This window comes from Taeniopygia guttata, chromosome 1A, assembly GCF_048771995.1.
Source record: "Taeniopygia guttata chromosome 1A, bTaeGut7.mat, whole genome shotgun sequence".
Classification (NCBI taxonomy): Eukaryota; Metazoa; Chordata; class Aves; order Passeriformes; family Estrildidae; genus Taeniopygia; species Taeniopygia guttata.
Genome location: NC_133025.1, coordinates 36,291,372 through 36,318,826, shown reverse-complemented (window position 1 = coordinate 36,318,826; position 27,455 = coordinate 36,291,372). Strand labels below are relative to the sequence as shown.

The 27,455-nt window shown below is 37.2% G+C and overlaps 1 protein-coding gene and 1 long non-coding RNA gene across 10 annotated transcripts in view; both read left to right on the top strand.

The window, feature by feature from the left end:
* The window catches only part of KCNC2 (potassium voltage-gated channel subfamily C member 2), a 99,782-nt gene that overhangs the window by 50,466 nt on the left and 21,861 nt on the right, over positions 1 to 27,455 (top strand). The window lies entirely within an intron of this gene.
* On the top strand, positions 489 to 25,516 carry LOC140682185 (uncharacterized). Its single transcript, XR_012053448.1, has 2 exons — positions 489 to 1,314; positions 2,814 to 25,516. It is a non-coding gene; the product is annotated as an uncharacterized lncRNA (long non-coding RNA).

The following is a 27,455-nucleotide window of genomic DNA, read 5'->3' as shown; positions in this document are numbered from 1 at the left end:
CCCCCATTATTTAAACACAAAAATTGAAAGGCAGATATCTGGGTGACAGCTATTGGAAATAGGAAACAAGATTTTTTTATGAATGGGAGTAGGATTATTCTTAGTAATTTATGTCAGGCTTGTAAAACATCTTTCGCCTACTCTTTCAGAATTACAGTAACAGATTCACACGGAGCTTGAAAGACATGTGGGCTTTCAATTATCTTTGTTCCTTTTTATTCCTAATGGATTGAACAACATTTTATGCTATCTCAGAGTTGTTACCTATGCTGGATAGCCAGTGATTTCACCATGTTTCTGTTAACCTCATGGGGAAACAGGATGTGTCAGGTTTTTTTGAAGTTCCAGCAGCTTGGGGTCTGAAAGGAATTACCAGGTCTCTTGGATTCTCCAGGGTGAAGAGTCATCTTAGGAAACAAACTAAATTGTTTATAGTACCTCTGAAACCTATGAAACCTTTCAGAAAGAACTTCCCTGAGAAAGTCCTTTAGACCTTCTTATAATTGAGGTTCTACTCTAATTACAACTTCTGGTAGGTATTCCTGAAGCTCTATACTTGTTTATTTGGCAGAGGCAGGTATTCTCATTGGAATGTCACATGCATAAATCTCTTGTAAATCTCTTTGGGATAGTGGTGATGTCATGATGATGCACATACACACTGGTTAAAAATAAAACTAAGTGGAAATTTCTCTTGTAGATATTTAATTCCTAATTTCTCATATTACATGGCCTGTAGGTATAAGTTGTTTAGTGATGTGCATGTAGATCATTGACGTGTTATTCTTTGTACTGGTGGTGGCAATGGTCAATGAGTAAACCATTCTCTTTGCCTGGACTAATCCATCTAAACATTATTTGTCTGTATTTAGTTAGTGTCTTCACTCTCACAACAGTCCATGGAAAGAGTTCCCAAAGAATAAGATGAATCTCCTTCCTGAAATATTGCCTCTCTCCAAGGACATTAAAAGAGTAATTCTGCTCTTGGTTCCTCATCCAGCATTCCTCATCCAACATTCCTCTTCTATCATATTGCTTTCCTGAAGGCATCCCTAGTTCAGAATTATGTTTGACAAAAGTATTTGTGTTTCTACTGAGTTTTTTTCCTTGTATTATGTGCAAATAGGTTTATATTCAAACAGCCAAAGGTATATACTAGTCCTACCTGGATTTATACCATGAAAAATGCAACCTTTAGCATCTGCTTTCCTACTCCTGATTTGAGCTTGTCTGTTGTCGTACTTCAGGTCCTTTGACCCGAATCCATCCTGTTCCTTAGTACAATCCTACCTGCACACCTATCCAGGCCAGAAGGTCAGTCGCTTGGATGTGTGCATGACTCCTTAGATGGAAGAACTTGACATGATTTACACTTGAGGTTTAGACCCTGTTCATTCAAAATGAAACCTATTTGCATCAATTAGGCTTTTTTCCATGGCTTCTCAGCAGCCTTTTGCATGCTAGTCATTCCAGCTGCTGCTAACCCTCTTTGCAGTCACTTCCTTTCTTTAACACTGGCTTTCCTTCTTAAGGAACCTTATGGAGGAGGAAAAAGGGATAACCATTTTGTATCTGGAAATGACAGTCAGGAAAAGTCAGGGCAGATTCTTGGACCCATTTCAGAAAAATTCCCAGCTCCACCTTCAGCCACATGGTGTGAAGGAGCCTTTTATTGAGAAAGGGGAAAGACTCCCTTAAAATACTGTTAAGCCTATAAACCAAACTGGATTATCTTTTTCTTTCGAAAAAAGTTTTAGTTAGGATTTACTTTTATGAAGCTTTCCTGAGGGATGATATTTAGTTGAACTGTTGTTGACTGCAAAAGGGGATAGCTGAATCCCTTAAGAAAATGTTAATTGTCTATACTACATAAGGACAGTAAGCGCTGGAGGAAAGCTGCTGCCTGCAACCTTGTGGTAAAAAAATCAAAGATTGACTAGAACACAAGGAAGGTAACCCTTGGCTAAAGTTAGACTCAAAGTGAGATGTTGCCTGTGAAAATCTGAGCTTAAAGCAAAAACACATGATGGTTGGGGATTTCTGCTAGCTAGAAAATCTTTCTAATAAGAAAACAAGGACAGGCAGGGTAGTGCTACTTTTAGCAGAAATTCTGCTCCAAGGCTCAGGCTTGGACTATACATGGAAGCTGTGACTTTCTGTCTCTTCTGTAAATTTTATTTAATGAGCTGTAAATGTTATGTGCGAATAACCATCTTAATATTTCTGAGGCTGTCTGCCAAGCCAAATACTTAGTTCACCCTCAGATAAGTCTATAGACTATGCAGATTCCATGACAGATTTCCATCAAGATATCTAAATATTGAAGCTCAATTGAAAAAAACGGTTAAAGATGTATGAATGTAAACTTCATAATTTTCAGAAAATTATGCTTTTGTTCCTAAGAAAATACTTTAAAGACAAATTTCTAGGAATTATTTCAATGAGTATTTATTAGAATATGTATCCATTTCTCTGATGGCTCATACAGTCTCAAGTATTTTGAAAAATTAGTGGTGTTTTGGAGTGATGTGCTAGTTCAAAATCAAGTATCAGTCAGACAGGCTAAAGATATGTAGGAGTTGACACAGAAAAAAATATATGCAATCAATTTAGAAAAATGGTTCAATTATTATTTTTTCATAGACCATGAAAATGTCTGGTTTGACTCTGCTGATATTTTTGGTAAGAATCATTAGGAACATGAGTTTTTATGGGTCCAACTATTTCATTATCCAGGGATAAAAAACACTAAGAAAATACACATAGTCTGAGTAATCTTAGTTGAGCTTAGTGTTGATGTTTTTACTCTATAGGAAAAATACTGCAGGAATTAAGAAATAATTTCCTCTCCTTGCCCAAGTACTGTGGAAGAAAAAAAAAAGGGACCTGTGAGTACTTCCATGTTTTAACAAATGTTTTCTATCTCTTTTTGAAATAGCCATGTGGTGTATCCAACCAGAAACTAAAGTGGGTTGCTGAGCTTCCATTGTACTTTCTGTCTTCTAATGTCCTAAGAAAACTATAACTGACCTCCAGTCATTGGTTTGCAGACTAAAATAAATCATTGTGGGAACCATTCCTTGGTTACCTACTGATTTTGAGCATTTCATCCTGAATTGTAAAACACAATGTCTGCCTACATTCTTGTCTGCATTGGTCATGCTAAACAAATAAAGTTAAAGGTTTCAGTTAATTAATTCTTAAGACTAGTGATTTATTGAAATGTCTATTGAATTTTTTTCTTTTAACGCACATCAAGCAGAGAAGCTTCCAGATGAAAGTTGGTTAGCTCAGTGGCTTGGGAGAAGTTCAAGGCCAGCACTGAAGTTTATAGCATGGGTCCAATGGCAAGTGAGAACTCACAGAATTCACAAAAAGATTAAAGAACAAAAGTTCTAATGTTACTGTACACATTGCACAAGAGCATCTCTTAACAACACAGTTCATAAAAATAAGGAAGCTAATGTTTATATCAGCCCCCAGAGTGCATGTCACTCAGATGTTGTGGCTGCATAGGATAGTTCTGAGGTAAGATGAAAAGACAAAATAGTTCCTGGCTTCATTACTTGGTGGAAGGAGTGTTATGGAATTACCTTCCTTATATGGCTAGTCTGGTCCTGTCTGAAACACAATAGGCCCAAAAGGTCCATCTACTAAGGAATGGAAGGAAATGCTAATGGATCCAATTTTTTTATCATCTATAATCCTCAATTCTTTCTAGCAGGTATATGGCCTGGTGGTTGCTGGTATTTGTATTGCATTTTCTTTTGAGGAGACAGAGAAGAACCTCTGCAGCTGGTGAAGTTAAACCTGGACTTAGATTGTACTTTGCACTTTGTGGTGCTTCTACAGGTATAAAATTTCTCCTGGAACCACTTTAGTTTGTTCCATCATGTCAGCTTTCCTTGCACTTGTCTTTCTGTACCCTTTGCATACAGAAAAAGCAAAGTTTCCCAGGTTTCTCTGTAGAACTAAGTATGTCAAACAGTTTACATGTACTGGAACCCTTCTGCAATGGCAGAAAACATCTTTGGGCTGAGATACTGCTTCTTCCAAGAATGCTTATTTCTCTCCACTGTCTATAAAGACAACCTAGATTTAGATATCTATGGTTCAGGCATCTGCATTTAATCTTTAATGCCTGCCATATGCTGTGTATGCTAATTGTCCGCTCTGTGGAGTCCACATAAAATTAGATATAAGAATAAAGGAGAGAAAAACCCTTCCAGATTTACTCTTCTAGTATCATTTCACTGGTGAGGTCTAAGGATGAAAGGGAAGAAACTGGTTGGCAGGACCTGTTGGTTAAATTCTGTGTCAGAGCACTGTCAAAGCCTTGCTTTACCTGACTGCAGAGAAAGCCTATTTTTAAGTAGCTGGGAGGAAGGCAAGTTTCCATAGTGCCTACCTTTGTGTACACAGGTTCTAGGAATATGTTTTTAGAATGAGCACGCAGAACCCACATTCTTGTTTTTGAATATGCTCATATGTTATGAATATATAGTTCATTGAAAGTGCAAGGAATATTGTCTTTATCAATGAGTGAGTGGTTGTATGTGTATAAATTCTATGTAATGCATGTGTTTATTTATAAAACATTATATTTATAATACATAAATTATAATGTGTATATACTTATATGTAATTTTGGTATATCTTAAAGAGAGAGAAAGAATCAACTACTGTGTAACTGTTTTAATTTCACATAATCCATGCAATCTTCTTCCATTCTGCTTGAGTAGTAGATATGGTGTACCTTTTAAGCATAAAGCTACAGGGCTTAACAGATTAATTGCTGTAATGTAAGATGACTCAAATGTACCTGCAGATCATGCTCTGTGAAAATTGCAACTAATTAAGGCTTGTTGGCTATCCAGCTTGATTCAAGTAGAAATAACTGTACACAAATCTATATTTTTATAATTAATTGACAAAATAACATTTTCTCTAAGCTTTTTCAGAAATTTGTTGCATGCTTACATCAAATGGATATATTAATTTAAAATTTTGAAGCAATTAAGCCATTACTTGTTTCTTAGATTTGAATTATGTTAAAAACTCAGGGACTTGTCACTTCAGAGTTGATGAAATTCTGCTGTCATTGCATTTAAAGCTCAGTACTACCACAAATGAATTAATAGCAGAAGGTAGGAATCCTTGGATTTCATAGATTTAGGAAGTGTATTAAGTAATTTATTGAGGTTTTTACTTTGCTTTTTCTGAATAAGGCAAATTTTACAAGCACTATAATAAAAATTGGCCATTTCTTCTTTTTATTTTCACAAGTACTTTATGAAAATGACATGTTAATTTGCATCTTCCTATGCAGTAGTTGTAAAATTATGAGATTTGTACATTTGCTTGTCTCTGAAGAAATGTCTCTTTTATACAGGCTTATTTTCTTCCTTATGTGAAATTTTTTCATATTTATCATGGAAATAAAAAGCCCTTTAAAATGCAAGGACAGTATAAATTAAAAAACAGAGAAACTGAATGTAAAGCCTAGAAATCATTTAGGTAATGATCTGGGTGTGCGCATCTTAACTTTGGAATGAGTTCTGGTAGTTACAGAGATAAAGAATTTAGTAGTAGTTGAATTGTAGGTTCTGAGCCCTTCTGTGCTGAATTGGTAGCGGTTCATGAAAATATTTAGAGAAACTGTTACCTGCAGTATTTATGAGTATTTACAAATCCTTACTGTCTGCTTAGTAGTAGTCAAATAACAAGATGAACAGATGTGTCTCCCAAACTTCTTAAAAAGAGCTGAAGAAGAATGGGATATGACTTATTAAGCATAACTAATGCTACACACTCTACCTCTGTCTCATCATAAATTCAAATTTGCCTGGTGTGCTGACATTTCAGTTACGAATAAAGCAAATCTGTGCCAGATTGCATCCTGACTGTTGTACATTTATAGTGCTACCCTTGACATAATCCCTGTGATGTTTGCATGTTTAGGAGAGCTGCATGGATTTATTTTATTTTCAAGCTTTCAGCTAACATTTTCAGGTTATTTGGGCATATGGAAAGGAGGCAAAACATACCCCAGCCTGATTGCTGTGAGGCTGCAGAGCATCAGGAACCTGGCAGAAATAAATTGCTGCTAGTTTCAGCATCTCACTTATTTTTAAGGGGCTTGGGGAAGGTTTACTCACTATCTTCAACTCAGCCTCTGCGGTCCAAGAAGCAAGGTGACTTTTGGGGACTGTCTCCTGATGCCTATCATGGTCATTATCTGCAGATGAGTGACTTTTCCTAGTTGCTGATGCAGGCCTGTGATTAAAAAGCATTAGCTCAGAACATATAGTTTGTTCTAGAGGTTTATCTAGAGTAATTTGTACAATGCATAGTCATCCCTGTCTCATTTATCTAATATGGGTGGAAAATAACTCAGGTTATGAAATTTGCAAGGAAAGCTTGTGGCCATAACATTTTGAAAATAAAATGGTTTATGCTTTTGTTGTTCTTTATGCAAATTGGCTGATGAAAAATGAATGCAGTATATTTTTTTTCTGTAGGGAAACTGAAATTCTTTATCCTGCATAACTCTAGGTCATCAGTAAGCCTGAATGACTGTTTATATCTTTGGTTTCTTTTTTGTGGTGTAGCATGGAGAATGGAAATGATAGTTACTACTTTGATGAATATGTCACTGCCTAATCACACTGCATCATATATGTGAAGTAATGTTAGAAGCACTTTTGATGCAGGTGCTTATGCAGAGATTCCCACTTCTACCTTTCAATACATTTCACATCCAGGGAGCAATGTCCTGGCACTGCCTCTCTGAATAATGCCATGATGGTGTCCTCCTCTGTTTATTGTACTTCTTCTGCCTTTAGTTTTTCTGGTAAATCACACCTCCTCCCTTGCTGAACAAGCCTTTAAATTCTGATCTGGGAGTCAGGAAACTGCAGCTCCCACATGGATAAGCTGTGCTCAGTGCTGCAGCAGATACCTTGAGTGCTCAGTGCAGGCACTTGGACGGTAATTCCTTGTGTGTTTACCTGTCTCACTTCACAGAGGAGCACTATTTATTGCTCCTTCCCTTGGACTCAGACACATGTGCATCTTGCCTAATCTAATTTTCTCTTTCCTATTGACCACAAAATCGTTTGATGACAATTTTGAAGCTGTCAAGGAAACAATAGCAATAGTTTTCTTGTATCTCTGGCACAATGCAGGCAGATCATCAACAAGAATACCAAATGCAGTCTGTTTAAAAATGCTGTGTGGTATTAAGAATTGAACATTTCTATTCATCTATATTGACTAGATCAACATGTGATCAATGTTATGTCATTTTATGAGTCTGTGTATAATTTTTATCCTTATTTCCCCAAAGGTAACAAGAAAATCAGTGAAAATAAAGCTGTTCAATGAATTTATCATCTATTCCATTCAATGCTACCAATAGATGTATTTCATACAGGCCATCCTTTGTATGTGTTGAAATTGATTTCGTTTTCTTGCAGGCTGTTCTGTTTCACCATAGTGATATATCATCTCATTGCTTTTAAGTTGTATGTAGTTTTGTTTCATAATGCTTTTGTTAATTTTTCCCAAACTTTGCCAGGCCAAAGTTAAAGTCCACTGATCTTCAAAAGTCACCTGCAAATCTGATGAGGACTTGTATGTTTTTCAAAACTTCAGCAAGTCTAGAAATTAGAAGCAGGATTGTGTTATTAAGGACTTTGGCAGCTGGAAGAACACAGGAAAATGTAATGGGAACACTTAGGACCCTTTTCAGGAGCAATACCTTTGCCTTTGGAGGAATTCTGACAATTTCAAGTGTTAATACTACTGGACACTTGAAAACACAATATTCTCTTGTCTGTTAGACGACTGAATGAGGTATCATTTCATAAGCACCTTGCTCCTGTGCATTGGATAAAATTCATAGTGCAGATAGTGTTAAATCTTTATCAAAGTTCTGACTAACACCCACTTCCAGAAAGAAATTATTACAGGGAAAGCCAGATGTTACCACTCCTCACGTTGTCTGTTTTTAATTTCCTTGTCCAGTAGATTCTGGTTCCTTTAAACTTTTCAGGGAAGTTGCGATGGAGGATGAGGGAAACAAAGAAGTAAAAGAAGATAGTAAGGAGTCTACTGTCTTGTGAGAAGACAATAACTTTTTGACTATTATGCATGGATATATTACCCATACATCTGATTGGTTTGAAATAATACAATGGATATACAGAAGCAAAACAATCACATTGTAAATGTTGGCAAATATTGAGACAGAAAGTCACATGAGATAACAACTACAGGAGAGAAAGGAAGAGCCCTGCATCAATTTCTGAATTAGCAATGTGTTTTTCAGATAAAAATACTGGTATTTTTAGTAGAATCTAAACATTTTATCATATTACAAATGTGAATGTAAGTTAGAAACAAAGTAGTTTAAACAGCCCCCTCCAATTTTTCAGCTGCAGAGGAAGATCCTATATTCCTCTAAAGGACAATTTAAATTATTGAAAAATGATAAGGGGAAGAAACTATAGCTATTTTCCACCAAGGTTTGGCAATTCTGCTGAAGAAATCAGGCAGTGACACATGGAAAGAGAGCCCTGTATACAAATAAATCATTCTTGACATATCCCTTAGGCAGTTGGCTTTCTTATGCTCTGCAGTGCACTGGGATGTACTATTATTATTTCCCATGTGATTATATGTGTGCATATGCTGTCACTTTCCATTGCTGGAATAAGCAGTTTGAGCTGGATTTTTAAATATTCCCTCATTATTCATCAATGAAAAGTCAGTTTAATGCAAATGAAGGCTTTACTGAATTTCATTAGCAAGGGAAAAAAGTCTTCTTTCCTCTGTCCCATCTCCAGTTGTACAGCTAAGACAAGTCAACAGCCTTTAAGGTGTTGCCTTAGATGCTGGAAGTGGTGTGAAGTAAAATTAAAAAGATGCAGCTTTAGCTATCCATATCCCATTTGAAAGCCTCCAGTTTGAGTGTATTGTGTTAACAGCTAGCACTGAAAACCAGAGGAGCTGTGTGAGTATGCATTATCTCCCCACATGTAGACTTAAGGAAAGATAGCTTTACCCATGAAGCAGTGGGAAAGATAATTGTCTTTTGTAAATCACTGCATGATGCCCTGTGCAGTTTTCAGGGTGATTTTGTTTGTGGTTTTCTGTCTTTCCACCTCTTCTGCTTAGAGCCTGGTAAGATAATGATGTTTTCACTGCATTAAATCAGGACTAAGACCTCTGTGACTCCTGGTCACAATCATATCTGGTTTATCCTGGGGGGAAGAAGAGTCTGGTTACATTTGTGTGTTCATGAATGCTGTTCTGTTATATTCCTTTTGACAATTATAATTTCTCACTGGCTTTAAGTGCTTGTTTTAGGGGGAAACACAGTCTTTAGCATCCTTGTCAATATAGAGAATATAACACGCTCAGTATTTTGCAAGACTAGTATGGATCATTCTGTGGCAGATTGATTATTTTAGTAAATATTGCTGAAAGTTTTATTGCTGAAAATGGATCACTTTTTTGTTGACCACAGCGTGTTGCTGTGGAAAGGCACAGGTTGGCTACAGTGAAAAAGGAGTGGCTTCTTAATGTGGCAACTCTTGTTTGCCCTTAGGTTCTTTTCCACCTCTAATCACAAAGTTGTGGGGGAAGAGAGGAGATTTCATCACCCAAATTCAGGCATTTCAATAACCAGCCACAGCCAAGGGTTTATCAGGAAAAGCCATATGTGATATTGGCCTATGGCGCTCCTGTTTGTTGTGGACCCATCATTTTCCTTCCGGCTTTGCTTCCTTTGCAGTTTTCCACAAAGCTTTGTGCAGCTGTGCTGTGAATTTGTTTTGGAAATTAATGACTTAAGAAGTGCATGAGCTGGGAAAATTTAAGTCAGAAAAGCACTGTTTCTGGTGAAAACACAGACAAATTCAAAGGATCTTCTGAGGAACCTTATGTTTTATGTGAAGAGAATGAGTGATTCCTTGATAATTCTCTTTTTTGTACAGAGGGAAGTGGCTGAAAGTTAACTGGTGTCCATACGTTTTATAAACCAGCAGAGGAGCCCTAAGTATGAATTGCCCTGCTTTGTGGCTGTAATTACGGATTTTTTTTTAACAAGCCTTCCTTTCCTCACAAAATATGTAGCGTCAGGTATCTTGTGCAAACCAAGTTGCTACCAATGACCTGAGCACAAAACGGATCTTTTTCTTGCATTTATTAATTTTGCCTTCAGTGGTTCAGTGCTGCCTGCTCTCTCTATGCTTTTTGAGAGGAAATAATGTAACCTAAAGCTATTTTGTGTTTCTCCTTTAGCAGCTCCTCATGCCTGAAACTTCTGAGATTTGCCTTGTCCCCTGGCTGTTGTGATGGCTTTTGCTGTTCGCAATTAATAGTCACTGTGCTTTGGCTGCAGGTGCTTCAGAGCCTGCTCACTGAGCCGGTGCTTTGGGCAAAGGAGAGGTGAGAACAGCCTGGGGGGGTTTGCCTTCATAATGCACCTAGCACTTGGCTGATGACTTCAGTCAAGCTTATTTCAAAGTGTCTCTGACTAGCTGTGCAGGCCATGTGAGTTATCGCGCCGTCAGATGTGCATGCTGGATCCGGCTCAGACCTCAGAAGGTTATTTCAGCCTTCTATTATTAAAGTGTTTAAAAATAAACTGTGGCTTTCAGCCGCTGTCCAAGGTGAGGGGATGGTCAATGCGCCCTTCCCTGCTGGAAGCACAGCTGAGAGCCAGCAGATTCAGCTCTTCCCACATGGTCAGAAGGATGTGAAGAAAAATATGTAGCTTCCTCTTTCTTTTCTTCCCCATATTCAATATCAGACTTTTTTGCAGGTTATGATATCTGTTGCAAGGAAGGAAGACTGTTTTTGACTCCCTGGGTTGCAGAGGGTACATAGGAACTACTTAATAGGTGAAATTATGGGTCCATCCTGGTCAATATTCTTTGACAATTTCAGATCAGCCAGCAGCATTTCTTCTTTCTTTGCTTTCTCCCTTTTTAACTGTGGGATCTGTCTTAATACAGTACAGGCATAGAGAGAAAATTGTTTCATATAGAAAGGGATACTGATTTAGGATTGCAAATATTGTATTGGAAAATACAGAAGAAATTTATTTGGAAGTGAGAATACCTTTATGCGTGTCTGTACAGAGATGGTAATTTAAAATTATTTAGTTCGAGATGGTATACATACTGTCACTTCAAATACATGTTATATATTTTTACACAGAGAGGTTATGGGGAAAGAATGGAGATACAACTTTCTAATCCTTGTGGTTGTTTGTATGTCAATGCCTTAACGAATAATTTAGAAGAAATTATTCAAGGCCAGAGCCTTCTAAACAGAGAGGTGATTTTACAGCTAGCCCCAAGCATGTGTCCTAAGAGACCATTACAGTAATGTGTGTTTTCTATAACTCATTATTTCATAGTTTGTTTCATAATGAGTATCATAGTGAGTCAACTGGAGTACGAAATTAGGTAAAGCAACCATTTCAATACCAAAAAGGAAATGCAATCGAAGCAAGTATTCAAATATCTTCCTTTTTTCCTTGTTTACATGACAAATAGAACAATAGTCAAATGATACATCCACAATAGAGTCCAGTAGAATTGAAATTGTGCAAAAACTGTCTGTTGTCTTTTGAAACTCTTTCATAAGAGTATCTTATATGTAACCTTCATAGTCAATGGCAAAAACATTTCCCTGCCTCCTTTTAATTTTTTCTTTCACTTTTTTTGCCCATCTAACATCTTCAGTTTCAGCCCCTTAGTCAAATAGATGCTCTCAGAGTGGCAATGTCCTGACTTCCATGATCTCTTGTGTAAGGGATTCCAGTTGGTGTCATGCCCATGTTGTTCCTATGCTGTGAAGCACCTACTGTAAAGTGTAAACCTTACTGCTAAATTATCTTACTCACCCATGGAAATGTACTCTGAAGGCCAGCTGCTGACAAATCATGGGCAATCATGTAGGTGTTCTGTGGGCTGAAGTGTGCCTCACCTCTTGTGTACTTGTCTCATGCAATGTGCTTTTCACTCCCCAAGTTGCTGACGGCTCATTGTATGAACTTTCAAAATGACAGTCCTGGACTTGTACTGATATTTACACCCTCCAGCTTCGTGACAATGCCCCTTTTGCTGCATTTTAACTTGTTACTGGCTTCTCTGACCTTATTTTAACTCTTCACAGCTCCTTGACTGTCAACAATCCCAATGTTTCATTGAGAAGATCTGCAAGGAAAATACAGTTTTGGAGAGGACTGTATAAAAACCAGAGTTGTTGAATGTTAGGAAAAAGTTATTGTTTTCATCTCCTCTACTCTCCCCCACCTCCATATTTTAAGAGGCAGGTGCCTGAAGGCGAGGAGAAATTGCCTGTGAAGCAACAAATGAATTTGCCCTTTTAACTCAAAGAGGTGGAAAATACTGAGAAGGTTCAGGGAGGGCTTTGTCATGATCATCTTCTGAGCTTTGATCAGTGAAATATAGAGACTTCTCAGCCCTCTAACTGCATTGTGGCAGATGAAACAAGGGGAGGAATGCTGTTTTACATTATATGATAACATGTTTGATGGAATTCTTCCTTTCCATTGGCTTCCTGCTGGTTTTGGTGGTGAGTCAGAAATACCACCTTCAACCCCATGAACGATGAGAAAGGTAATAATAAGTAGGCCAATGAAGCATGCTGCAAATATCATTGCTCTTCATGTGAAATGTGAGCTGAACATTCTGATCTTTGTTCATTTAGCGTGCTTGAAGAGCTTCTTTGATGTATAACATCTCAAGGGCAAGCACAATTTGATAAATTTTTGATCTGTGAAAGGAAGGCACCTGGTTTAATATCTAACTAATTGCTGTTAAATATTTGTAAGCAGGTGGATACAGTCCATACAACGGAGGTAAAGATAAGCCTTCTTGGAGATAGAAAAAAAATTCATGGAATTATAAATGTATGGGAACTTAACTTTACAGCTAAAATTAAAATGCCACTGAAGAACTTTTCATTATTGGAAAGAAAATTTAGAAGTCAAACCAAACAATGTTGCACCATCATTTACTTCCCTACATTGAATTTACTTCTAGGTCTCTACAGCATATTGATAATTAATCCCTGTTTGGTATGTGAAATTGAAAAAAATGAAAGTTGTAAAAGTTCAAACAATGGAAGCTGTAACCTGCCTGTTAGTACTTAGGCAATTTTTTAACATTATGTGACGTTGAGGGATGAAGGATGAGGAGAGTAAGGCAACTAAATACTTTAAGAATTCTGAGAACTCCCAAGGTGTTAGTTCATGAGTCAGACATCCTTTCCCAGTGGGAGGCTTACTGGTGGAATCAAATGAAAGAACAGAGTGTTTGCTTTTTTTTTCACTATTACTTCTGAAACAATAGGGAAAGGAGTTAATCAGGCACTGAAGTTTTGCTTTGATTTTCTTCTTTAACCAAGGAGCATTTATCAGATTTTTGTTTTGCCTTACTTTGTCTTGAGTTCATAATTCCATAAGAAGACACAATTGTTATATGTGTAGGCTAAGGATGTAAAAACAAAAAGGAAAGTATCAGAGATATTTTTAAGTATATGAAAACCATATTTATTTGTTAGAGAATGAAGTTAAATAATGCCTTCAAAGGCTATCAAAATTTTTTAATTTTTACTTGAATTTCATTAATTTAAATGCTTCTTATTCCTAATTGCTAATGATTTCTAAGCTTTGAAGATTTAAAGAGCTATCTACAGTACAATTTTTGCTTCTTTTGAACTTTTATTATTATTATTATTTTTCATATATTTATGGACAAAAAAGAGAACACGGAGGCTAAAGGTGCATTTGCCAAGCAACAAGTCAAAGTTTTCTCTTAATATGCTGAAATCCTAGCTGTATAAATAGATGCATTTATCAGTGATCAGATCAGCAATTTGAAAACTTAAGTTTTCAATCCACGTGGACATTATTTCAGTTAATGCTTGCACTCAGTGCTTACAAATCTGCTTATGTTAGTTTATACCTGCTGCTATTTCTTACACAGAAGTTCACCAAGCAACAAAATAATCATCCACCTGTTTTTGATGTATCAAAGTGGTTACTGTTTCCTATTAATCTATTAATTTTTGCTGTTTTTTACATACATATAAAGTCCTGAAACAAGAAATGCAAAATATATTAGAGTAAAATATATCTAACTTAGGAAAATGTAGTAATGATAACACAACTAGGAAACAGGACATTGGTTGTGAATATTATTGACTCATTTATCAGATATTTTGAAGGGGCATATTAACATTGGTCTCTGTGTATCCTGGCTGAGTATATGTATTTTGTGAAACAAGTTCATAAAAATTTTCAGAAGTGCATTTTTTATAGAGCTAGATTATTGTGGTATATATATATTTGTCTAAATTAGTTTTTCTATGATACTATAATAGCTTATTTTTAGATACAATAATTGTATTAGAAACTATGTAGCATTGTATGTCTTCAAAGCATTGATACAATGGAGAAAACATGAAGAATCTTTTTGAAAAAGAAAGTGGCTTTTTTTGTTTTTTCTCTTAAAAGAAATTGTGTGGTCTATAATTACTTTTCTTATCTTTGAATTCAGTGGCATTCTATCTTGGGAACATGGGGGAGAATTAAGCTTTGTTAGCATTCTGTACTCAGAATGGGAAGTAGCCAGATTAGACTGGATTTGGGTAAACCAGAAAATGTGATGGCAGTTTCAGTGAATTAGAGACATTCTTCTGAAAATTGATATTAGTGATTAGTGAGGATGCTACACCTGGCTGCGTAGCATGGGATGGGAGAGAAACTGTCACTCCAACCTCCTGTTAGTAAACTCATTTCACTTTATTAAATGTCAGTTTCTTAATTTTTAAGGGAAAGATGCAAAACAGGTGTGCTGTGACGGTTAGCTAATGTCTGTGGAAAAGGTTTGTTGTGTTGCAGTCACTCTTGCTCTCAGCAGCTCTCAGTGCCTCTGAAGAGCCCACCCTCAGCCCTGAAGCCTTCTGAAAGGTCTCACCTGAGTGTAAGACACCTTTGAATTTCCAATGAAGTGATCTCTGAAAATCCAGTCTTGTTGGTAGGTCTCTGGGGGACCTTCAGAACTCAGGTTCTTCTAGTCATGATGTCTAGCTTGAACAATAGCCTGGGAATCCCTGGTTTAATGGGTTTGCCTCTGTTTAATAGAATTTTGTTAGTGTAACAGGATATGTCACTGCTCTCTGGGGTTATAGGCACTCCTTTAATCATACTTAAATCATCCTTAAATCAAAAGTATCAAAGATACTTTTATCTTAAATTTTCCTGTGCACTGTTTCTCTAGAGCAAAGTATTTCTCAATTTGTATTTAAAGTAAGAAGGCTTCTTCATTACAGTGTATCATTGCCCTAAAATAGAAGTTTATTTGTAGACTTATTATAACTGATTTTTTCTCTACCCTAGGCTGTATAACTGCTTTTACACAGAAGGAATTGGCCAGTCATTCAACCAAATAGACTGTATCTCAAGATCAAATTAAGATGTCACACTTTGTTTCCTGATGAAATTGCAATGTCATTCTCTTGCTAAAAATTTCTTCTGATCTGGCTTTAACAGTACATTGGGAAAAAGTATTTGAAAACCTGTTCTTATATTACAGTTTCCCTCAATGCCTAACTTAGCAGAAATTTCTTGGGACATAATTTTATAGCTACTGTATAACTATAGTCTGAGATGCAGAAAGCAGAAATTATTCCATTGTGTTTCAAGATCTGATGCAAACATTTAGATTTGAAATTTTAAAAAAAAATTAATGGACTTTCAAAAATAGCTGAAGAATGTGATGCTGTCTGGTCATAATGAAATTATTTCAGAGGTAAAATATCTCACTGATTTTTTTTAAATAACATTTTACAAGCATTTTGAATCTTCTCTCCAATATAAAATCTTGTATTCAGTGTTTCAGATTCTCCTCATGTTATGAAAACTTTACATATATACTCTCCCACTCCTCAAGACTAGGGTGACTGAAGCCTAACAATTCTAAGTACAATTGCTGTCACTATTAGTCTTTTGTCTTAAGAAATCTGCTCTCTGAATATGAAGTATCCTCAGGTTGTTTCAATGGTATTTTTATCCCAAGTGCATTAGAAGGGAAGATGGGAGGCATTTTCTTAAATGTTGGTGTGCACAAAGTTGTTCAGACTGATCTACTTCCATAATCCACAGTCAAATGTCCACTCTCATGCCCTGTCTTCATGGACCAGATGAATGCTAACTTAGAATTGCCTCACTCTGTCTGTTGACTATAAAAAGAGGCTAGAAGGTAGGAATTCTGTGCAGACTCATTGTAAATGTCAGAGAATATCTATTTTCTGGAGCCCCAGTGAGCTTAAGGAGAACATGGACCTTAAAATTCCACAAGTGGGGCAGCTCTGAATAAGGAGAACATGTATGTTTCCTAGAAAATATGAAGACACAACAAAGAGTCAGCTGGTAATTTTGTGCACCTCCAAGCTCAGAGGACAGATAAGGAGATTCTTTTATGTAATAGTTTTGATAGTTTGGAGGATTGTAAGTCACATGGTCACATGTGACTCTTACCTCTGAATTTGGCCTTATTAACCTAGGAACCTGAATAAGGTAGAGGTCTTTAGCTTGGAAGGAATTGGGCCACAGATGCCAATTGAGAAAAATAGGGAAGCTCTAGATTTTCAATGCAAGCCTATTTTCCACTAACTTTGTGAGTTCCTGCTCTACAAGAGCAGGAACTTACAAGATGTTAGAAAACATCCTTTAAAAGCACCTCTTTGAGATAACTTCCAGCCTGGTTAAAGATTTTGTAACATTTGTCATTCAAAGATGGTTTGTGCATGGACATTTTTGATACAGTAATTGTAATAGCAGCTATGTAGCACTTTATATTCTCAAAAAATTTCAAAGCACATTTTCATAGTATTATATGTGGTTTCAACTGCCCTATTTTAGCACATAGGAAACATACATCAAAGAGTTTTAAATCCCACCAATCCTATAAGCTCTAGTTCCCCCTTTCTACGTAAGTTAATCTTTCAAGGCAAGTTGACACATGTAGTCAATTGGTTACAGGGATTTTTAAGATCATATTTTGTATTCTTCTAACCGGCTAGTAACTATGGTGAAATCGAACTTGGGAAATTTTCAGCTTGTACTGACAGTTCTTCATTATTAAATTCAAAGGGCATATATGCTGATTGATTTCTGATTAAATCTGTGTCTTCTGGAATGCTGTGTGTAGTTTATCTAGACAGTTTCTTTTACAGTCAGATATTAAGTAGGAATAATTCACTGTATTATGTGCAATTATTTGAAATAATAGTGTTTTGATCAGTAATATTTCCAGAATTACAGACATTGGCAATGTAAGCTGCAATAAAATGTTCATTATAGTTCATATTGTTATAATTTTCCTCCTATTTAGCTGCTTTCATGCATTATTAGTTGCTGTGAAATTTATAGGCAGCTAGAGGAACAAACAGCTACCTAGTGTGGAGCATGAAACCTGCATTTAGCGACTGCTGGCATCTTGACTGATGTGCTATTATGCTGAAAACATGGTATATAAAGAGTTTTCTGATGAAGGAGGAATCTTTAATTGGGAGTTTGACCAAGGTCAACTAGATATTAAGGAGAAGGTCATGGGCAGAAAATTGCTTCACCAATAAATGGTCTGATAATCTGCAGAATGAAATCAGGTACTTTACATGACTGATGGCCAAAAGGAAGAATGCAGTAGGGGCTACAAAGATAAAAGGTTTAATATCATCACAGTGAGCTGATGGTGGATCAGATGCTGCTCCTGACACACCACTTTGAATCTGGACTTCTGAAATTGCTGAACCAACCTGGGTTTCTGTTGCCCTTGTTTTTCACTGTTGCATGGCTATTTCTGCTCAGTGGTTTCTGGAGCACATGTAGCTATCTGTTTTTATCTCCACTTGTTCCTGCATCCCTGTAGGAGCAGCATCCAAGGGAGGTAAGCCAGGAAAGGTGAGAGGGACTGGGGTGTCCCACTAGGGACTAGGACCTTATGCCCAGGGCTGTTTGCTGCCCTTTGGCTTGCTGAACCACCATGAGCCAGCCTTTCCAGCTGGCACCAGGGGCACAGCTATTATGAAGGACTGAAGATACAGGACTGTTACATTCAGTGGAATGAGTCCAGGCTTGCAGTAAGTCAAGTGGCCTGTTGTTGACAATGGCGCGGCTGTTATTGCTATGAGAAACTTTCTACCTACTGGCAAGAGAGAAAGATTGCAGGTTGAATGTTTATGGCATAGTTATTTACATTTTCATTAGGAAAACAAGCAAATTAATTGTCTATTGCATGATCAGGTTAAAGACAAGATGATTTTTTAACACTCCTGGTGAAAATATGGTCTCTCTTTAAATGTAATCTAGAACTATGCTGAACAGAGGATCTAGCATGCTGAGGAGGTTACAGAGCAGCCCGTATCAATGGTATATTTTAAATTATGTACATTTGCCAGGGAGAGACCCTGTCTTCTAAGGAGCAGCTCTTTCTCTCTGTTCTTTGTTACAAGAGCAATTCCCAAAACTTTTACACCAACAGAAGGAAGCACTTATTTCATTCAGTGGCTTCCAGTTATGGTAATTGTGATCAGCTCCTTCCTCACAAATTTTCAGTCTTAATTCACCTTTTGTGGACATGCCTGTGCAATACTAAAAGTGTCTGATCTCATCTACACACAGTTAGTAGTCTGAGTCTAAACTACACATCTAAACCCAGTCTTTCTGTGGGAGGTTGTTGGTGTTTATGGAAAGCTTGGTTTTGTTTGTGGCACTGATGACTGCCAAAACATGTGTGAAGGGCTAATTATGTTAAATAGGTACTATTGATCAGAACATATGTTCTGTCCATGCCCTGTTTTTCCTTAACCAGGCTGTCTACTTGAGGAATCAGGATACTTCTCCCAGGGCTAAAACTGTAACTAATCATCTGACTGAAGGTTAGCTCTAAGAAAAGGAATTACAGTTATTTATTGTGTACCTCTACACTGCTGGGCTAAGAATTTAAAGGTACCCTCCAGGTCCTACTTTTGATATGTTCCCTTGGTAAACTGGCATCTATTTTAATGTTTCATTCCAATATCTAATGTTACTTTTGGAGATCCTGGTGGGTCTTCCTTCTTCTTTATTTCTTCCTTGAGTCTACCAGATGAGAAAATAAACTTTTGAAGCCTGGGATTTATTTAGTCTTTGTGTGATTGTAAGAAAATCTCTGTTACAGTAGTCAAAAACGTGAAATGTGTTATTTCCTTTTCTTTTTTGTTACATTTTCTTAATTTTTTAAAATTTTCTCTTTAGTGAGAATGTAGGCTGAAAATCTAAAATCTGTTAGAACTGCACAGAATATTCAAACACACGCAAGAACACTTACACACCCAGAACACGAAGACCTTCAGAAAATTTAAACCTTTGCCTCACTGTGTTTTTACCTGTGATTTAGATCAGCTATCCAAATTACATGTATCTGAGAAACAGGAAATTCTGAATAAGTGCTTTTTCAATGGAGTTGCATGGTGGCAGCAAGCCTCTGAAATAAATCACCCTATTTGCACATAACTTACTAAAAAGTAAATAAAAGGATATTGGATTGAAAAAAAAAAATTCATTTTTCTGTATCAAGTGTGCAAGTCTTCCTTTCGCTCCTAACTTGGGAATTCATCCTGTCTCCTCCATGAGCTAGTCAGCCCACATATGATAGTAGCTCTCAAGTCTAGCCTGAGGTTTAGAGTAAATTCATGCTGAAGATCAAAATGAGGCTTCTAATCAGCCTTTAATTCAAAACATTTCTGCTGGCATTTCATCAACTTCTGTTGTATCTAAGATAAGAATATCACCAGAGGTTGAATAAGGCTGTACTTATTTTTTCATTTGTACTGAGCTACATTATGTGGCATAATTATTAGCACTATTCTTAAAAATTAGGACTCACTTTATGAAAGTAATGTTTGGAAATAGCATCAACTGTTTGTCTCCTATAAGTCATTCCAGCTAGTAATCTTTAAAAAGTCAGTGTCATAGTCTTAAAAGTGCCTTGGGGACAAATGGGTAAGTTTTATTTTACTGATACCAACCTATCCACTCATGCCTTACATCACTTACTCATGGTTTACAGTGACAACTGAGTACTTTAAATTTGGCTGGTTTTGTATGTAAAGATTCCAATGGTTTGATGCATACATATAATCCAGATTTAATTCAATTAACACTTCTACTATGCCATTAGCTTAGTGGAGGTATTTAATGGCACCTGGGAGAATTGGAGCTTTCTCACATACCCTGTCACATAGATCAGAATCTTGCTGTGTGTCTGCATATTTTAAAGCCTGTACTGAATATATTTTTTAAGCACTTTGAAATTAAATTAATTTTTCCAGATTTATTTGAAATAAAAGAAAGATCCTTAAGTCCCTGTTCTGAGCAATGGATGTCAGGTTTTGTTTTATGGCTTCTCTATAACTTTATTGCACCTTGTAGCTGCAGATCAGTGTAGTACTGGTCTGTACACACTGAGTGAGCTTATGCATACATGGGCACATGGAGTCAGTGTCACATTACCAAAATCTATGTGCTTATTGCTATCTTAGCAAGATTCTTAATCACATGCCTCGTTGCAAACTCTGAAGTGCAGTCAGTGTTTCAGGTGGTTACATTGCCAGCCTACTCTCTAAGTTCCCCAGTTCTATGAGATTTGGTTTGTTTCTGTTCTCCATTCCAACACCATGAAACTTCACTGTGTTGTACTAAGTTATTTTGTTATTATACCAGTGCGGTTGCATTTGTAATCAGGTCTTGTATGGTGATGATCAAGCGCTAAAGGACTACAAGCCTGAATCAGCTTATATTTTTGAAAGAGTGTCATTGGTACCGGGAGTCTGGATTTGCAAGAAATGAGGGAGGGATGTCCTTGGCTGTGCATGCTGTTGCTGTGCTATAACGTGGATGCATGTACACCACACCGAGTCTCACCTAATGGCCTACTGCCTCCCTGGTGTGCCTTGTAAATGCACATTCAGCTGGTAGAAGTTCTTTTGCTCTGGCATGTGACTTGCCTTATTGCCTTCTATGTTCTTTCATGGACCCAAGTTTTCAAATGGGCTGTTTCTGATGTCCATGTGAATCTGTTCATAAATGGAAGTCAACCCTATATTGCATGAGCTAATTTTATGCTTTGTCATTCTTGCAGCCAATAAACCACTAAAATGTTTTAATATCTGGCTCTATCTACACAGAATTTGAGTAATTTTGCTTGGAAGTTTTCCAGCTACCTTATATTCTTTCCTTGGAAAGTTCAAGAACCTCATGGTCAAACCAGTTATGGCAATGTTGCACTGTGGCCTCTTTAGCCTCTTGCAATGTGCATATTTCAGTAACAGAGAGCAGCAGAAAACAAATATAATCATGTCTTCAGACAGTGCTATTATCAGATTAAGTAAGATAAAATAAAAAATATTTTAACTCAACCAGTATGGGTAGTGATTTTATGTTTTCCTGTTCTTGTTTTCCAATGTGGTCATGGATTTGTGACAGTGGATAAGGCAATATACCAGTGGTCAGTTCATCTGGAGTAGGCTCAGGTCTATCTACGAGTGCACAAAAGCTTTCCCAGGCTTCATCCTCAGTTTCTAACATCTAAGTATTTGGATTGTTAGCCAGTGATAGCTGGAAAGGGGTTAAAAAATAATAATTTGAATACTTTTTCTGGTCATATCTTGCATATTTTTTCATGCATTTGAAATAAACTATTAATATGAAGTTTTGAAACATACATTTTTAGACTTCATATCTGAAGCATTTTATGACTTGATAGCATTTGATAGCCAGAATGTTTGATGAAATCCCTACATGTAACATGGGAAATAAAACTTCCTTTATTTTAAAATGTAGACCTATACTCAGTGATCAAAACTCCATCTTAGCTGTCCTGACATGTATTTCAGTTGGGGTCATAACCCTGTTTTTCCAAAGTGCTCTCATAACCTGTTCCATATTGGTAGTTTGCTAAGAGAAGCAATATTTCTTGCTTCCCAAGCTCTTGCTATCCATAATTTTCTAACTTTTAAAATATTTTTCCAGTCTGTATTTTGTATCTCTTCCCCAGGATGCCTATTGATATTCAGCTGAAATTTTATGGCTGAAATCTAAAAGAAAAAAACCCAAACCAAAACCAAACATTTCCCCCCCCCCCCCGCCAATGAATCTGCTCTTTGCACCAGAACTATCTGTATCTGAAGGACTGTCTGTTTCCTATTTACTTACATTATGAATAAACAACAGTGAACGTATAAACAAGAAAGGCCTCACAATAAAGAGGTGTGTGTAATGGACACATTCAATACACTCTCTTAATTTTGGTAGTGGTGTAACCTCATGTAACAGAGAATTTTCTGAATCCCAGAAAGTTTTTGCAGATTGGGCCAAAAGAGAAATCTGTATATGTTATTGTGGGTAACAGTGACAGCTGCATTAGGACATTATATAATCAAAGAAAAACATGAAATATTAACCAAGAGAAAAAAAAATTACAAAAGCTGTGACAACAAGGCATAAGCTCTAGAAGGAGGAGTATAAAGTTTGCTATAAATCCCATGCAGAAATGAAGATGAAAGCTCAAGAGTGTCAGTTGAAACAGAGTGAAAAAACTGATATTTCTATTTGGTTTATTTTCCATAAAGCCAAAGACTTTGTCAGATTCCCACATTCAGATGCATGCTATGGGCAGCCTGGGCACACAGCCCTCACCAGAGCAGTCCTGTGTTCCGCTTATCTCTCCCTCTAGAGAGTATCCCCAGTTTCCACTGCAGGAGGTGCTCAGTATTTCATAGGGTTGAGCCTAAATAGCTACATATATTTGGTTCCATTTGAGTTCCAGATAGCTTTTTTATTTTTTTTTTCAATAGAAATAACATTGGTGCCAGCTGTGCAAAATGGAAAATAAAAACCCCAAACCCATACCAAAAGCTCACCTTTGCTTTATCTGATTTCTTCTGGAGCGAAGCTCTGGTATTGAGTTGAGTTGAGTGCCTGGCCAGGCCATTTGTCTGAAGGCCAGTTTTTGTTCTGGACTGGCAGTATAGTATTTAGTATTTTTGTGAGCTTTCCCCTGCTATCACTGCAGCTGCACCTGGCAAGAGGAAACAACCCACAATAAAAAGCTCACCAGAACAATAATATCTGCTTCTCTCTTGACAGGTTAATTAATTGTGTGCTATTATATTTTGTGTGTGGTTTTGGATGGTTTTGATATTCTCTTTCACATGTGCTTCCCAGTAGGATTTGAAAAGTCTGGTGCATTGTCTGCCTGTCTGTCACTTCAGATGGTGGTTGATGCAGAAAGAAGAGATGGAGAGGAAAAGAATGAGAGAGAATATGTTGGGGTGTTACAGTTAGAAAATCTTACTCACTGGGAACTGGGATAAAATAATGATTATGGCTGACTGGAAAACAAAACCTTTTTTTTAATAAATGTTGGGGTTTGAAGTTTGTTTAGCCCTTTGGAAGGCGGGGAAGGGTGGACTTCTCACCAGTCCAAGGCTGCAGTTTGGGCACACATTGACTGCTGAGAAACTTTAACATGGTCTTTCATCTCCCACATGAGCATCTGGACCCCTGGATACTGTTTTTTTTTGGTGGGACACCTCTTTCGTGGCAGGTGAGACAGAAGAAATTAAATTCTCTACTGAGGAGACTGGAATCCCCAATGAAAATGTCATGAGCAGTTATTGTCTTATTAATAGCAGCTTTTCACCTCTTGGATTATATTATTCTAGAAATTGAAGTAGCGATGTGCAGATGATGTGCTAGAACTAAGGGAGTTGACCAGACATTAGTTTTTTTTTTCAAACTGGAACATTTCCAGATATTGTATAACACTTCTTTTTGTCCTCCCACCCAGAAATATATTGAGACTTATGGGAGGAAGAAGTTTGACAGTTTTCAGTGTTCTTGGAAGATCCACTGCCACAGAAAGTTTTGAAATATTTAAGTGCCTTATTCATGCATTAAGTCTGTATCAATGTCCACATTGAGCATAAAGATATTACTAGAAGAGTGTTATTCATGTCTGTAGGTTTGGAGGGAATATATTGTATTGCCTGAGACAGAAGCTTTGTCTCCACACAAGAACTTGGCAATGAAAGATCCTGCATGCCATGCAGAGTGCAGTCTTCCAAACGTTCACAGTAAGCTGGAAATGTACTGGAATTGCTAATGGCTTTCACCAGGCAATGCTTTTGTGTCTGCTGTGTGATACTGACGCAGAAATTGAGGGTTCAACTTCACATGAATGAAGGTGAAGGACCAAGAAAAAAAAAAAGTCAAACTGAAGCACAGTGACTTATTGAAACACCCTCACTTATAACTGGATGTCATTCACAGTTTAGGAAGCTTTCACTTCTAGATGAAATGAATGCAATGACAGAGAAGTGAGAGGCCTGAAGGTCTGGAAAGCAACCAAACTGCATAGATGTGGGAGACAGGTTATTTTTATCTGAACTTGATGGTCTTCATCTCTGTTCTATATAAGGAAGCTAGAAATAGTCCTTTTTTTGGTACTGGGACAATCTATAATAGTGTTGTGGCCTGAGAACTGCCTGCTCTTTCTCTGGTGGGATGGAATTGAGCTCAGGATCAGGAAGCATTATGGGCACATGGGATTCAAAATCCAAGCCCACACAGTACAAGTGGTATCATGGATCTTTCTGGAGTACTTGAGCTAGGAGGATGAAAAATATTCAGTATAGATCTCTTTATTCACTAATTTAGAAAGTAACTTCTTTCATTGTTTTCCTCTGGAGGAGAGGAGGACTGGGTTCACAGATGGGAGTCACTACTGCTGCTGTGAAATCAGATGAATGTATTTATTTCATTGCTAAAAATTCCCTTTGTCTCAAGATTCTTTCATTTGTTGGGTAGAGAGGCTACTCTCAACCTTGGTACCTTGCTCACCTGGTACCAGTCACCCTCTGTCTCTCCCCAGGGGCCAAATTCGTAATTAAACTGAGAGACATGCCCCAGAGCAGCCTGATTTAAAACTGCAGGTCGAACACAGTGATGTATAAGTAACCTGTACTGCAAATATAATTATAAACATGGAATACTTGGTAAATCTTGCACACAAAATCTTGAATGATTTTGCTGTGAGCTATTAATCTATTGAGGGCGGGGGAAATATCTGGCTGGCTGGACTAATATTTATATCATAGCATCTCCTTTAGTAAAGGAAGAATCTGCCTTTTATTCCTAAAATGGAACACTGTCTGCTATGTGCTGCAAACTGGAAAGAAACCTTTGATGTATTGAAGTTTTCTTCTGTTTCCCACAATCTTCCTGGTTTGTTACATACGGTCTATTAATGTGTCTCTGCTCTTGCTTGGCAAAGTAATCCTGAACACTGCAAGTGATAAGCTTTAAACTATTTTAATGATCATCATCTGTCTAAGTAGCTTGAATCCAAAAACACCCACCCCCCCCTCCCCCCCCAGAAAAAACCCACAGCTGATGTTGTAATGCAGTTTTTTTATAGTTCTGAAGGGACATGTTAAGGAACAAAGAATCTTGATGGTCAAGAAGTGGATTTAGGAGGCTGGTAAGTACACTGGCATCCTGCTAATTTTTTTGGTTTGCCTTATAAACACCACCAGTGACCAACTTCTGCTGGTATGTCACATGCATATTTCATTAGGGACAGCACTTCTAATTCCATGTACATGTAAGTTGCTCTTTTTTTAAAGAGAACTATGCAGGCAGATGTAACTAGTCTTGAATGAAAAGTGCCAAAAGTAAATATACCATGTAGAGCTTAAACTGGAAATGGAAACTGCAAAATGTGCCTCAGTGCAGCATTGTGTGCCACTCCTTTTGCAGATTACATTCACAAAGGGTCTGTAGTGAGCATAATCTGCCTGGTAGTGGCAGCAGTGGAAATTCATTCTCCTATAGTCCCCTTTGTGCATAATCATCAGCAAGATCTCCAGACTTGTACTGGAGATCCTGATTTCCTAACTCCATTTTCACCACAGAAATGTTCTCTAGAGAACTCCCTTAATGCAAAGTTTCCACTGAATGCTGCAAATGTTGTTTTTCATTGAGAATCATTGTAAAGACATCAGCCCAAATGAGAAATAAACTATATAAATAAAGAAATAAAAATACCAGCCCATTGTAAAGATAGCAAGTGCAGAGTTCTTTGCTTTTATCTTGCTCAAAACCCTAGTTGCACAGAAAAACATCTCCCCCAGCCAACTCAACGGCGTGCTCACTCTGACATATACATGATAATTGGAGTACTTACTGCTGGCTGCTTTACTGTAGGTGAATTTTTAGCATCCAGATCATCCATTTTTTTATTATATTAAGTTTATACTTCTTCCCACACTTTGTGTGGAAAATGTAATTAAAAGATCCTGGAATGGGTCCATTGTGTATATTCCAGTATTGATTTTTTTCATAACTAAGCTAATAATGTAAGTTAAAAAATAAGTGGCATTTGGAATCACAAGGATAAGGATAAAGATATTAACTTTCTGAATAGCTGTTATACCTCTGAAAGAGATGAGTTATTATAAGCAGTAGATAGACAGTAGCTTTCCCTGGCATTTTGGGGAGGCTTCTTCTGAAGCCTACTGGATTGGGATAAATGCTCTTGTCCATATCAGAACCTGGTTGTGAAGAAATATATATGTCATGGTGTCTTGACAGATTTGGCACAGGAATTCATTCCTGGGTTTTCCTGAGGTCACAAAACAAGTCCGGTATGGTTCCCCCTCTGCTGCTAGCAGGCTTCTGCTTGTCAACTACAAGCTCTTGAATAAAGGAATCTTCAGCAGGATGATGCACAACATTGCTGATATTTGTCCTTGTGCTGGTTAGTCCAGCCCTGAATGTAAGTATTAGTGTCAGTCCCTCATGCAAAGTGGTGATGAAGCTCTAAGAGAATGTTTAAGCTAGATAATAGGAATACATTTGAAATGGTGCTGTTTACAGAGTCAGTGCTAATGTTTGCAATGGCAATAGCTTAGAACATAATCTGTGTATTAAATAGATGTGTAAATTGGATTTGGAAATATTCATGGGACAAGAGGCTGGGGGAACCTCTTGAGTCTCTGATCCAATCCTTTTTTATCACAGGCCCAATGTCATATAATCCCTCTCATAAACTTGTGTAATCTTTTTCATATGCTTCTCCCAGGTTCTGGAGGAGAGCCTTGAACTCAAGGCAAGTTCATCTCGCTTTGAACAGAGAATGAAATCTGAATGTCACAGTTGTCTGAGTAACCTAATAACTGTTGCACTGGTGCCCTTTTTCTTTCTTACTTTTGCTTTCTCTGTTCAATTGAGCTATCACTTCTTCATTCCTGGAGACAAATTTAAATGGAATTTTAATGTATTACAAAGTAGAATTAACCTACAT